The 15,223-nt window shown below is 44.3% G+C and overlaps 1 protein-coding gene across 1 annotated transcript in view; it reads right to left on the reverse strand.

Moving 5' to 3' along the window:
* The window catches only part of LOC115600136 (E3 ubiquitin-protein ligase UHRF2-like), a 91,130-nt gene that overhangs the window by 48,777 nt on the left and 27,130 nt on the right, over nt 1-15,223 (reverse strand).

Here is a 15,223-nt window from a genome sequence, read left to right on the forward strand (position 1 = left end):
TTTATAATTCGTCATCATAATTTTTATTACTTGTTCGTTAAACCTATTCTAGTTCTTTTCCAACCTTAAAGTCTCTCTCATATTCCACTTTTTATCTTGCCCTGGGAAGGGTAGCAGGGGAATAACAGAGTGCATTTGTGTCCTGATTTGGGCAAGGATATAACCAATTTTCTTTCTTTTAATTTCACTTTCAGCTAAGTCTCTTGTAAGTAGTTGCACTTGCTGAAATTACCTGCATGTTTCTCATTCAGCATCTGCTTCTAGGAATAACGCTCAATGTTTATAGTTACGGCTAGAGAATGGTATGCAGAACCAAGGCCACGGCTCAGTTCTGAAAAACATCTTATGCTCCAGAAAGAGAAAGGGAGTAAAGAGGTCACACCTGCAACCCTTCCTCCTTTAGATAGGAATGGACAAGACAGGTGACCAAAACTGACCAAATGGAGGATTCCATCCCATATGCATCATACTCGGTATAAATTTGGGGGATCACAAGGGTCAAGTCCCTTTTTCACCCGTTCCTGCTTGCTTTGGCATCCTGGGAAGATTGTGTCTGTTTGCCTGTGGTCCTGATCTGTGCCAGCCTGAATCTGTGTGTTCCTGCCTCCAGCTCCCGACTGCTGCTGACTCCAGGAGTCCAGCCTGGACTTACCCAGGCTGGCTGCCCTGCAGCCTCGGTGGTGACATGAGCATTACTGGGGGGAAAGGGAGGAGAAACATATTTTCTGTATATTTGTATATATTTCATTATTTTTCCTTTTATATAATTACTGTTTTATTAAAGCTGTGTAGTTTAGTTTCCAACCCATGTCTCTCTCCCTTATTCTCTCTCCTTTCTTTATCAGGGAGGGGAGGGGGATTAATAGAGAGCATCTGTGATTCAGTTAATTGCCAGCCCAGCATTACATAGTGACAGGGTTATAGAGGCTCGGAGGCCAATTACACCCCTACAGAAAAAGGAAATATTGGCTGCCTACAAAGGTGTTTGAGCTGCTTCAGAAATAATTGGCACTGAAGCACAGGTCCTCCTGGCACTATGACTGCCAGTCCAGACCTGGATGCACAAGGGGAAGGTAGCATCCACCCACCATGCCACTGATGCTACCTGGACTAAGTGGATTGCCCTAATAATGCTGAGTGCATGAATAGGGAGCTTCGATTGCTCAGGCATTGTGGAAGTGATCACAAACTGGCTGAAAGGTACAGCATTTGGAACGCCACTGAATGAGGTAGTCACCCGTATTGAGGACGCCCCCCCTATATGAAGACCTCTGAGATCAGGATAAATAGTATGCTCTTTTCACACATGCATCCTGCTGTCTTGTAGGGAAACGGGAAGTGGAAAGTTGTAGTTTGGAGCCCTACTGGACAGGTGGTAGAAGTGAAGGAGGGAGAATCAAGCCAATTTGCAGAGGTAAAAGCCATCCAGCTGGCCCTAGGCAATGCTGAGTGGGAGAAGTGGCTAGTACTTTACCTGTACACTGATTCATGGATGGTAGCTAATACTTTATGGGGATGGCTGAGAAGGTGGAAACAAAATAACTAGCAGCAGAAGAGGAAACTGATTTGGGCAGTTTACCTGTGGCAGGACATTTCTGCTTAGCTGGATAAATTAGTGGTTAAGGAATGGCATGTAGATGCCCACATGCCTAAAATCCGTGCTACTGAAGATCATAGAAACAACTAATGGGTGGACCGGGCTGCTAAGGTGTTCCAAACACATCTAGACAGGGAACACAAAGGCAAATTATTCTTAGCTCAGTGGGCCCATGACACTTCTAGTCATCAAGGAAGAGATAGAACATACAGATAGACCCGAGACCAAGGCGTGGATTTAACCATGGATGTTATCACCCAGGTTCTTCACAAATGTAATACTTGTGCTGCCATTGAGGATGCCAGGCAGTTAAAACCTTTATGGTATGGGGGACGCTAGCTTGAATATAAATATGGAGAGGCCTGGCAGATTGATTATATCACTCCCTCAAACTCACCAGGGTAAGCACTACGTGCTTACGATGGTAGAAGCGAGCACTGAATGGCTAGAAACATATCCTGTACTTCATGCCACTGACCATTATGCTATTCTGGGCCTTGAAAGGCAAATTTTATGGTGGCATAGGACCCCAGAGAAGATTGAATCAGACAATAGGACTCCTTTCAAAAACAACTTAATGGTAAATTGGACCAAAGTGCATGGTATAGAGTAGATCTATCATATTCCTTATCATGCACCATCCTCTAGAAAGATTGAAGGTCATAATGGCTTGCTAAAAAACACCCTGAAAACAGTGGTGGTGGAACTTGCAAAAATCAGGACAAACATTTAGAACAAGCCACCTGGCTAGTTAATACCAGGGGGCTGATCAGTGGAGCTGGCCCTGCCCAATCAGACCTTTTACATACGGTGGAAGGGGATCAAGTCCCTGTTTTATGTGAAAGGAAAATGTTGGAGAAAACTGTGTGGATTTTTTCACCCCTAGGCAAAGACAAACTTATCTGGGACTGTCTCTGCTCAAGACCCTGGACATGCCTGGTAGGTGATGAAGGAGGATGGTGAGGTCCAATGTGTACCACAGGGGAATTTAACTCAGGACAAAAAAAAAAAGTTTAAATGATATAAAGTATTTTTTTAAAAAATATAACTGTATTGTATATAGTCATGGAAGTACATGGTAAGGAATAAGGAGTAGGTTGTCCTGGTTTGGGAGGATGAGGATAAAAATTGCCTATGGCTATACTGACCTCAGAGGTTCCAGGACACCACCAGCCTATTGATGTTGCAATTAAAATGAGGGGGGAGGATCTGTGCCTATGGGGAGGATGGGTCAGGTGCCCCAAAATGGACTGATTACAATATTCCTTTCCATGGTGCTCAGTATGAAATGGCTTCTAATAGCACTCTTTTCTGGCTGGTGTGCTTCTGGGGTTTGTTTAGTTGTCTTCTCTCCATGTGCTGCTGGTGTTCTTGCATCATGTCTTCTCACTGGAGAATAACATGGTTCACCAAGCCAGGTCACCTTCTCCTGCCTCCCTGAGTAGGACAAGCTCAGCCACTCCAAGGCTCTTGTGGACTGTCACTGGGACCCAGGACTTAGGCACCCCCATGTGCTGCTGAGTGCAGTTTGGGACTTTCTGGTCAGGAAGTAATTAACAGCTGAGGAGTGTAGATTCCATATTTACAGATTTGTACATATTTTTAATTCACCATCATCGTTATTATTAATAATTTATGAAATGTATTCTAGTTCTTTTTCCAACCTTAAAGTCTTCCTTATTCCCCTTTTTATCTCCCCCTGGGAGCATAGTGGGGGAATAACAGAGAGCATCTGTCACCAAGCCACTGGGCTTTACAAAGAGATAAGATAGATGTAAGACCTTCGTATACATACTTGTCCTATACCCCTTTGGTCTTCTACACGTGAATGGGCAAAATACTATCCAGGGTAAGAAAAGTAATGAACAAATGGAATGCTTTCTTTTTAGCCAATTTACAGCTTAAGACACTTGCACCTTAACCATCTCAATGGGATTAGGGGGTGGGGATCCATGTGGCAGCAAAGATATGAGTGTTAGTGATGGGTTAGAAACCATGGAAGCACCTGAGAACAGTCCCAAAGGAATTAGAGCTTCTTCCTCTGAAAAGGTACAAAAAGGAACGATGGCCCAGTTCAAGTGCATCTACACCAATGCACACAGCATGGGCAATAAACAGGAGCTGGAAGCCATTGTGTAGCAGGAAAACCATGATATGGTTGCCATCATGGAAACGTGGGATGACTCACATGACCAGTGTGCTGCAGTCAATGGCTACAAGCTCTTCAGAAGGGATAGGCAAGGAAGAAGAGGTGGTGGGGTGGCCCTGTATGTTAGGGAGCATTTTGATTGGCTAGATCCTGATGATGGTGATGAAAGGGTCTAGTGTTTATGGGTCAGAAATGGGGAGAAGGCAAATAATGCAGATATCATGTTGTGAGTATGTTATAGATGTTATAAATGACCGAGACTCAATATTCTGTTAATGGTTTAATTTAATTAATAAAATTGCAATAAGCAAAACAGCGCTGGGTGCATGGGCAGTCTCCGCTCCACTCACACGCATACCCCTAAAACTCTGGAATTACCTTTTATTGATTACAATTCTATGCATATTCAAAAGAAGATGTGTTTACATACATATTCATAGGGATTACATCATGCCATTATAATATTCATGATAGGCGGAGTCTGGATGGAGTCTTCTTTTGGGGAGATATCCAGGTGTCATCAGGGGGTCTTTGGATGAAGTAAGAGGTCTTCCTCAAGCTTGAACTTTTTACCTTTCTTGATTTCGCTGACTTCATTATATTGTTACAAGGCAATATCAGACCCTAGCCATAACTTTCTCCTTATCTGCTGGTTGTGACATCTTTATGTTCTTCTTGTGCAGATGTTCACATTCCTTTGGTGCCTAGTTAGCCTTGGCAGTGTCTTGTTTTAAGAACAGGACCTATACTTTTAATTATCTTAGAGACAGAAGTTAGCCTTGTTAGGACCTTGTATTGTTCACACTGTTTTAGTGGAAAATTACTTCTCTCAACTGCTTTGTCTAGCCCCATATTCACTTCTTAGTTTAATTCTTTTCCTGAATTTTACTGGTAAGAAATACAAATTCAACAACATATATTACATAGACCACCCAACCAGAATGAAGAGGCAGATGAAATATTCTATAAGCATCTGGAAGAAGTCTCATGGTTGCTTGCCCTTGCTCTCCTGGGGGACTTCAACTTACCAGATGTCTTCTGGTAATACAATATAGCAGAGAGAAAGCAGTCCCAGAGGTTACTGGAGTGTGTGGAAGATAACTTCCTGACACAGCTGGTGAGTGAGCCAACTAGGAAAGGCACCCCACTTGACCTGTTCTTTGTGAACAGAGAGACCTATGGGTGATGTGATGGTTGGAGGCTGTCTTGGACATAGCAATCATGAAATGATAATGAAATGATTCTTGAAGAAGGAGGGGGGTTAGCAGAACTGCTACATTGGTAGGTCCTCTGGAGGGCAGACTTTGGCCTGTTCAGGGGCCTTGTTGACAGAGTTGCTTGGGAGGCAGTCCTGAAGGGCAAAGTTGTCCAGGAAAACTGTAAGTGATTCAAGAAGGAAATCTTAAAGCCACAGGAGGAAGCTGCCCCTATGTGCTGGAGGATGAGCTAGTGGAGAAGACAAGCAGCTTGGCTGAACAGAGAGCTTTGGCTGGAACTTGAGGAAAAAAAGTGTGGTTATGGCTTTTGGAAGAATAGGCAGGCCACTCAGGCGAATGACAAGGATGGCATGAGGTTATTCAGGGAGAAAATTAGAAGGGACAGAGCCCAACTAGAAATTAATCTGGCTACTGCTGTAAAAGACAAAAAATGTTTCTGTAAATAAATTGACAACAAAAAAAGCCCTAAGGAGAGTCTCCATCCTTTATTTGTTGCAGGGGGAAACAGAGACCAAGGATGAGGAAAAGGTACTTAATGCCTTCTTTGCCTCAGTCTTTAGTAGTAAGACAAGTTGTTCTCAGGAGACCCAGCCACCTGAGCTGAAAGACAGGGACAGACTTGAGCACCCATAAACCAAAGATAAATTGTTAGTGACCTGCTACACCACTTCTATGGGGCCTCATGGATCCACTCAAAGGTGGTGAGGGAGCTGTTGCAAGTGCTCACTTTCAATCATCTATCATCAGTCCTGGCTAACTGGGGAGGTCCCAGTTGACTGTAGGTTAGCAAATATGATGCCCATCTACAAGAAAGGCCATAAGGAAGACACGGGGAGCTGCTAGGGAGCAGAACATCTTGAGTGCCATCACACTGAATGTACAGAACAACCATGCAATTAGGCCTCGCCAGAATGGGTTTATGAAAGGCAGGTCCAGCTTAACAAACCTCATCTCCTATGGCAAGGTGACCGACCCGCTTAGTGGATAAGGGAAAGGATTAGGATCATAGAATCATAGAAAGTTAGGGGTTGGAAGGGACCTCAAACGATCGTCTACTCCAACCCCCTCTGCCAAAAGAGGGTCACCTATAGCAGGTCACACAGTAACGTGTTCAGGTGGGCTTTGAATGTCTCCAGGGAAGGAGACTCCACAACCTCCCAGGGCAGCCTGTTCCAGTGCTCTGTCACCCTCACAGTGAAAAAATTCTTCCTAATATTTATACGGAACTGCCTATGCTCCAGTTTATAACCATTGCCCCTTGTCCTATTCTTAAGTCATCCCTGAGAAAAGCTTGACTCTGTCCTCCTGGCACTTGTCCCTCACATATTCAGGAAGATTGAGGAGGTCACCCCTCATTCTTCTCTTCTGCAAACTGAAGAGAACCATCTCCCTCAGTCTTTCCTCTTAAGGGAGATGTTTCACTCCCCTAATCATCTTGGTCGCTCTGTGCTGGACTCTTTCAAGCAGTTCCCTGTCCTTCCTTGAACTGAGTGGCCCAGAACTGGACACAATATTCCAGATGCAGCCTCACCATGGCAGAGTAGAGGGAGAGGAGAACCTCTCTCACCTACTAGCCACCCCCCTTCTAATGCACCCCAGGATGCCATTGGCCTTCTTGGCCACAAGGGCACATTGTTGGCTCATGGTCATCCTTCCATACACCAGTACCCCTAGGTCCCTTTTGTTGGGGAAACAGTTCAGAAATATACATGTTGTGAGCAATCCTGACTTACTTCAGCTTAGGCTACAGTGGGTTAATGGTTATCGAGGCCTAGTTACAGGTTTCTAAAAATGAGCTAATGGGAAAGAGATAACTAATGGGCAGCAGAAGAGAAAAATAATTATGTGAGAAGAGTGGTTCCTTGAGAATGGAATGTGTAATTGGAATACAAAGCCACCTGCATGATATGATTGTGTAAACAAGGCTTCTCTATATAAGTGAGTGCAAATTGTTAATAAACGATTTCATGCAATCATATTGATGTGTACATGGAATCCTTAAGCCTCCACAGACGTTTTTCCCACAAATGGCGCCCGAACAGGGACTAAGGGTGGCCCGGACCAGGGACTCTCACGCTGTTGCTTCCAGGAGCGATGAAGACAGCTCGAATGAGAGAGGAGCGGAGAAGCCAGTCGAAAGAAGACTGCTGCCCCGGCAGTCTATGTAGCTGGTGCCCAGCTACGGAATAAAAGAGGTACCTCAGAATTGAAGGATCTTGCCCTGATCAGGTGAGCGGCTGGGGAGGAGATGGGGTCTACACTCTCTAAAGAAGAAGAGGTAGTAGTTAAGCTCCTCCAATATATTCTCTCTAAGAGAGATTTATTACACGAAGGCAGGACCTTACGTGAATTACTGAAATGGGCACGGGATAGAGACTTGATCTCCTCGATGGGTACCGTTTTTGAGTTACCTACTTGGGAAGCCATAGGTACTGCCCTATGGGATAAAATTAGCGATGGAGATAAGGAGGCAGGATGCTTAGCGTTACTTTGGAAATTGATTAAAGAAACTTTAAAAGAGATGGAAAGTGAAAGAGCGGCAGCCGCCTCTGTTTTCATTGCACCGATTTCCGAGGAAATCAGTGGAAGCATTAGGACTGGTAGCTCAGCCGCTGCGGCTCCTGCTAGCGAAATGCCGCAGGCGCCTCCACTGAATCCTTTTGCCAGTAGCCCGCTGCCGCCCTTACTGGGATTTCTTGGCACCACAACATCGTGCGGACAGCTGGAATATGCGGGCGCAGGAGAAAGTACATCTTACGAACCCGATTTGCCGCCTCCTCCGAGTGAGGATGAGTTAAGACAATTTTTTTTAAATAATGAGTCTGGTACTTTATCTGAAGCCCAGTGTACTAACCGGTCGGAAGCCTTACAGAGCACAGAGTGTCCACCATTGTCAGATAATCCTCTTATCAGCTCAGAACGAGAAGGATCTGTTGAAAAGTTGTTAAACAGCCTTATTCAAAAACTGGGTGATCTTACAGCTAAACCGGCAGGAGAGCGCTTGGGTTTAGAGTCTTCGGCCCTGGTACCGCTTAACTCTTCACAGACTCCTCCGTGTGTGGAAGCAATTATTCCACCTAATTTGTGGAATCCGGTTCCTAAGCTTCCAGGAGAATCCGGATCTGGACAAAGGTGGAGAGGGGTCGTACGCGATGCAATAATGGAGGGACAGTTTGTACCTAACTTGTCGGCTTTCCCCGTGACGATGCAAGCGGATGGGACACGAAAATGGGAGCCTTTTGATTGGAAAATATTAGAAAAGGCTAGAGCAGCAATAAGTCAAAATGGCATTAAGTCTCCTATGGTCCAACAAATGTATAAATACATTTTTACGTGTGATTTGTTGACACCGCAAGATACATCTCAATTAACTGACATTTTGCTTTCCCCCTCTCAATTACTATTGTTTTCTAGGGAATGGCAGAAATTATGCAGTGCTGAAGCATCTCAGCCACGACAACAAGACGACCCATTGTATGGTATTCAGATGCAAATGCTAATGGGTCAAGGTCCTTTTGCCGATAGCATTTTGTAAATTTGGTTTGCGCCACAGGTGTTGCAATTAACTCAAAAACTTGCTTTACAGGCGCTGACATCAATCCAGGAACCTGGCCGACCGCATGCTTTCGCTCATATTAGACAGAGTTTAAATGAGTCTTTTCCTGATTTTGTTGATAAACTGTTCAGGACGATCCAAAACCACCCTGATTTGGATGACGATTCCAGACAGCGTACGTTTAGGGTTTTAGCTTTTGATAATGTGAATGATAAAACAAGGCAAATTTTAGGACCATTGCCTCGATCAGCTGAGGTTGCAGATATGATTGATCTTGTAGAACGCACTCGGCAATTGGAAAAAGCCACCTTTATGGCTGCGGCGCTTAAAGATGCGGTTTCAACAGCGCCGAAAGGCAGGTTGCCGAATGATAAAAAATGTTTTAATTGTGGTAAAGCAGGTCATTTTAAATCGCAATGCAGAGGTGCAGGACCCAGACGGAAATGGTGCTCGAACTGCAATAGAGATAATCACAATACATATGAGTGCCAACAATCGGGAAACCGGCTGCGGAGCGCGAATTACCTGTGTACCAAGACACAAATTCGGGGAGCCTGGTCCTCTGGTCAGGGACTTCAGGGACCTCAGGGGCCCTGGATACCATCAGCTCCGCCACTCACGGGAGTGCCAGAGTTGACGTGGAAACTGCAGTAGATGTAACATTGTTAAACACTGACGTGCATTTAGTGGAATCGAATATTCAGGGGCCCTTGGGACATAATTTGTGTGGAACGTTGCCATTCGGTACTAAAGACACTCCTTGAAAAACAAAAAGGGGAGGGGAGTCCTCCTCAGGACCGGTTAAGTAAGGCTGTATATGTCATGAACTATTTACGCCTTACAGGAGAACGTACAGAACCTCCGATACTGATTCACCAAAAAGCTTTAGCAGACTTTGCTTCGGAACCTTCCCACAAAATTTTGGTGGAATTCAAGAATTCCATCACTGGACAATGGGAAGGGCCGGCAGAGGTGAAACTGACTGGTCGAGGTTATATGTGCTTACTTACAGGTACTGGAGTGCATTGGGTACCGAGCAGATGGGTTCGGCCATGGAAACAAATGCCTTTAAATGCGGATTCACGGTGATGATGTTTATGATACAAGTATTTGGTTTGGGAGATTGTACTGATTTAATTTATTTCAGGATGATTTCACCAGATTTTAGTAGTAATAGTGTTTTGGTTTTTAAAATTTTTGGTAGGTGTTGTTAAATTTTTCTCATTTATTGGTAAGGAGTATGATAGATTCATGAGAATGTTTTTCAGAGACCGAGAATTGCTGTGGAGAGAAAGAAACTTCCCCCCCCCCGACTCTTTCCCCCACGGCCGCTTTTCAACCCCCCTTCACGTGGCCGTTGATCGCTGCCAGCAAGTCTGCTACAGCTGCAGTTGCTGCCTCTGCCCCCGCAGATACTGTAGCTGTGAGCCCTGCTGGGATGGGGGGAAAGGACACCACATAGCCTCATTAAAAAAAAAAAAAAAAAAAAAGAAGAAAAGTAAAGGGAAGAGCGTATACCCTCATGAGAAGAAAAAAAGAGAGTGACCTCATGAGAGCACTAATGAGTTATCAATAACATTTTTGATCAAACTGGTCAATGCAACAATTGGGCCTAGAATATACGGGAAAATTTGAAATTGGGGTTTCTTGCTGTTTCATTTGTATCACACATAGCAGCAGGAAAAGCTTGTTGGCTTACAGATTTAATTAGGCAAGGCTTATCAGTTATATATATTATTGCTTTTATATTGCTAGTATGTTATTATTGCTTTTGCATTAGTATATATGTTATTATTGCTTTTGCATTATTGGTATGTTATTGCTTTTGCATTATTAGTATGCTGTTTATGACATGAAGGAGTTTAGAAAGCAAGGAGGTCCAGTCCGAATCTCCCTGGGTTGACCCCCACTCCACTCTGGGGAACATTACCTGTGCCCACTCTCTGGGACATGATTTTTTTTTTGGCCTCTACCTCTGGTGAGCTGTGCTCACTTTGTGAGACATGATAGTGCCACACCCACCTTGTGGGTCGTGACAGCATGCACATGTATGTAACTCCTCTTGTTTCCCATGCTATGTGCATTTGTGTAGTAATTTAATTTGAGCCCCCATTGAAGCTGTCTTACTGGCTGGGATTACATTCTGCATTTCAGGTGTTCTCCTGTTGGCCTGTGATCCTTCTCCAGGCCCAGTGCGTCTATTACTGGCACTGTCCTCAAAGCAGTAGCAGTGGGATGGATTGAGGATTCCCTCCTCCCAGAAACTCTAGTTTAAAGCCCTTTCTTACTAAATGGGCAAGCCTATGTCCAAAGATGCTTCCCCTTTCTCTGAGAGGTAGGCCTCCTCAGCCCTTAGGAGACTAGGTTTCTCAGAGTGCCATAGTCTAAGTAGCTGAAGCCCTGGCTGTGATGCCCTTGTAAACAGTTATTGATTTTCCCTGTTCGATTGGCCTTTCAAGCCCCTTCCCATTGATATGTAGGACTGATGAAAAGTCCTTAATCTGAGTCCTTAATCGCTACTCCCAGGGCTCTGCGATCCTCCTTGATGGTCTTCAGGTTGCTCCTGGCTTTATCACTGGTGTCCACATAAAACAGAAGCAGCGGATAATAGTGGGATGTACAAGTTTTTGTAGTGTTTTGGTGACGTCCTTAATACAAGCCCCCAGTAAGCATCAGCATCAGATGTCTCCAGAGAGTGGGTCAGGTCAGAAAATGGGTAACCTCTGTACCTCTCAAAACAGTCTCTATCATGAACAATCATCCATCACTTCTTGTTTGCACTTGTTGACACACAGTGAGCTGATTGGGCTACCTTACTCAGGTCCATCAACTTACCTGGTGCAGCATGCGTTTTCCTCTTCAGTCTGCAGAGACAGAGCTGTGAAGTAGTTCTGCAGGGGCAGCTCAGGCTTTGAGGGAGGTCTCTTCCTCCTGCTGGTTTTTACCTTTGAAAGCTTCCCTCCCTTCTGTGTGTGCTGGTGGGGGAGTTCTTGACTGTTTGGCCATAGACTGTGGGTTCACTGCAGTCTGGGCCTGAATCCAGCTATCTCCTTTTCTGGCTCTCTGATGTCACACAGCCTTTTCACTGTTTCCTGCAGATCAGCCACCTGCTGTAGGAGGTCCTTCTTTGTCATAGAATGCTCTCGAATGTTCCCGAAAGGTAGGGGGTGTGAACCCTTTGCCGTGCCCAAGCCCATGTTTGAGGGGCCAATGAGATCGGCCCACAATCCTGTGCTACCTGCACCAGGAATTAGCTGTGCTACAGGTAAACACACCGGGTGTCCAATAAAACGCTATGTTGATGTTTGGTGACGGGGGTGTGGTCACAAAAGCACTATATAAGAAAAAGTTATATGCAATAAAGCAGCATCTTGTTTATCAACCATATTGGTTGCACGAGTTTTCCTCGCCGTTTCCCAACACTTCTTCACCCGGACACATCTTGCATGCAGGTTTGTCATCTATCCCTGCCCCATGAGAGAGATCTAAGCGCCTCTCACAGCCTGAGGGCTGTACACCAACCTCTCCCTTCAACAGCTCTGTCTAGATGGAAGCATCAGTCACCACTGGGGTGGATGGTGCAGATCCCCCAGACAGAGCTGCAACCTTGGCTCTCTGCCTCATTCTGCCTTGAGGGTCACATTTATACACAAAACCCTATATATCTGTCAATATATAAAATATGATTAAAGGTTAAGATTTTCTTTAGTATCACAAAAACAAAATCTTTCTTAAAAAGAAGCTATGAAATCCAAGACATAGTTTAAATATAGGACTTTTTTAGAAAGAAAATAGGATTTTTCAGGCTGTGATGTCCTGGTTTGGGACAGGATAGAGCTAATTTTCTGTCTTGTAATTTTGCTTTCAGCTAAGTTTCTTGTAGGTAGCCGCACTTGCTGAAATTAACAGCAAGTTTTTCAGACAGTGTCTGCTTCTGGGAATGATAACGCACGATGTGTATGGTTACTGCTGGAGAATGGCAAGCAGAACTAAGGACACTGCTCATAAAACACAACTTTACTGAAGGAGAAAAGGAGTAAAGAGGTCACACCTGTGGCCCTCCCTTAGGGCCGAACGGGCAAGATAGATGACCAAAATCGACCAGAATATTCCATCCCATACACATCATATTGAGTATAAATTTGAGGGATAACGAGGGTCAAACCCCTTCCTGCTTCCCCTTCTTTGTCTGTCCCGGTTTGCTTCAGCATTCTGGGAGGATTCTGCCCGTTCATCTGCCTGTGGTCCTGATCTGTGCCAGCCTAAATCTGTGTGTTCCTGCCTCCAGCTCCCGACTGCTGCTGACTCCAGGAGTCCAGCCTGGACTTTCCCAGGGCTGCCCTGCAGCCTCAGTGGTGACATGAGAGTTATTGGGGGAAAAGGGGGGAGGAACGTGGTATCAACTTTCCTGTATATTTGTATATATTTAGTAATTTTTCCTATTTATCATTACTGTTTCATGAAAGTTGTGTAGTTTAGTTTCCAACCCCTAAGTCTCTCTCCCTTATTCTCTCTCCTTTCTTTATCACGGAGAAGGATTAATAGAGAGCATCTGTCATTTGGTTTAATTGCTGGGCCAGAGTTAATGTCACAGTTTAACACTGGCCCGGCAATTAAACCGAGTAACAGATGCTTTCTATTAATCTCTCTAATCTATTTAATCTATTTAATCTATTAATCTGTCTCTCCCCCCTGATAAAAAATCTCTCTCCACCCCAATAACTCTCACATCACCACCGAGGGTGCAGGGCAGCCCTGGGAAAGTTCAGGCTGGACTCCTGGAGTCGGCATCAGTCGGGAACTGGAGGCAGGAACACACAGATTCAGGCTGGCATGGAACAGGACTACAGGCAGACGAACAGACAGAATCCTCCCAGGATGCCGAAGCAAACAGGGACAGGTGAAGAAGGAAAGGGTTTGACCCTCGTGATCCCTCAAATTTATACTGAGTATGACGTGTATGGGATGGAATACTCTGTTTGGTCAATTTTGGTCATTTATTTTGTCTGTTCCTCCCTAAGGTGGGGCTGCAGGTGTGACCTCTTTACTCCTTTTCTTCTAGAGGGCAAAATGTTCCTCAGAACTGAGCAGTGTCCTTGGTTCTGCATAACAATTTCTAGCAGTAACTATAAGCATTGACCATTATCAGTCCTAGAAACAGACACTGTCTGAGAAACTTGCTGTTAATTTCAGCAAGTGCAGCTACTTACAAGAGACTTAGCTGAAAGCAAAAGTACAAGACAGAAAATCACGTTTATCCTGTCCCAAACCAGGAGACAGGTCCTTGTCACTAAAATCCTAGGTTAAACATTCATGAGAGATATTAACATGCAATTTTTTAAGGGATGTAGGAATATTTTACATATGAAGAAAAAAATTTATTTGGCCTGATGTTAATTTTGTTCATTCCTTTTAAATTTTGAGGCCCAGTCCTGTATTGAGGCATCTTGTTATTATCAAGCATTCTGAACCCTCAAAGCAAAGTCCCTCATAAGCCTATGTTTGCAGGATCATGAACTTCCAAACGGGAATCATAAAAAAACCAAAACCTGAAAGTTAAATAGTTAATTCTATTTCCTGCCATATATTTTTTAAACTACTCTTACTCCAATGGTAAACTGTTCATTCAGAGCCAAAACCAGAACAGGTAGCGTATTGGCAGTGAGTATAAAATAACTGAGTTTATAAATATTACACAGCAAAATGTCCTACAAAATGTATTTATTTCATAGTTATTAAATTATTTAGGTTGGAAGGAACCTCTCAAGGTCTCTAAGTCCAGCTCTCATTCCAAACATATCCAGTTAGAGCAGGTCAAGGATTGGCTATCTCCAGGGATGGAGATCCTATAATTTCTTTGGGCTCCTGTTCCAGTGTTTGATTACCTGTATGAGGATTCTTTTTTTCTTATACCTAACTGGAATATCCCATGTTCCAACTTGTCTTCATTGCCTTTCATACTTCTACTGTGCATCTCTAAGAGTCTAGCTATGTTTTCTCTATGTGCTCCCATTATGTAGCTGAAGACAGGAGTAATATCTACCCAAGCCTTCTCTTCTTACAGCTGAACAAACCCAGTTCTCCCCATGTACGTCATGTTTTCCAACCCCCTGATCAGCTTGGTGACTCTCCACTGGACTTGCTCCATTATGCTTCTCTTGTATGTCCAAGCCACAAACATTTTTTGTCCTGACCTCACTGAAATTAAAATGTGATGTATTTACTTTTAGAGGTATAATGACTCCAAAAGAGGAAGCATCTGTTTGACTTGACAACAGTAAAAGCAATGGCCAGGAGAAAACTTGAAGTATATAATCACTTGTACATCACTTGATGTATTGGAGGGTTGTGCTTCCATTCAGATATCTTGAAAGACTTGAGAAATGGGCTGAGGAACCCCATGCAGTTCAAGAAAAGGAAATGTCAAGTCTTGTATCTGAATCTGTAGCAAAATAACCCTAGGCAACAGGAGACGATGGGGCCCCACCATCTGGAAAGCAGCTTGGCAGGAAAGGCCCTTGAAGGTGGGCAAGTTGAAAGTGAGCCAGCAGCATACCCTTGTGGCAAGAAAGACACCCTGGGCTGCAGAGTGATGCAGGGAGGTGATTCTTCCCCTCTGCTCATCTCTGGTGAGGCCACACCTGGAGCCATGTGTCCAGTTCTGGGCTCCCCAGTACAAGAGAGACATGGACATACTGGAGAGA

The sequence above is a fragment of the Calypte anna genome, chromosome W (genome assembly GCF_003957555.1).
Source record: "Calypte anna isolate BGI_N300 chromosome W, bCalAnn1_v1.p, whole genome shotgun sequence".
In the NCBI taxonomy this organism is placed as follows: domain Eukaryota; kingdom Metazoa; phylum Chordata; class Aves; order Apodiformes; family Trochilidae; genus Calypte; species Calypte anna.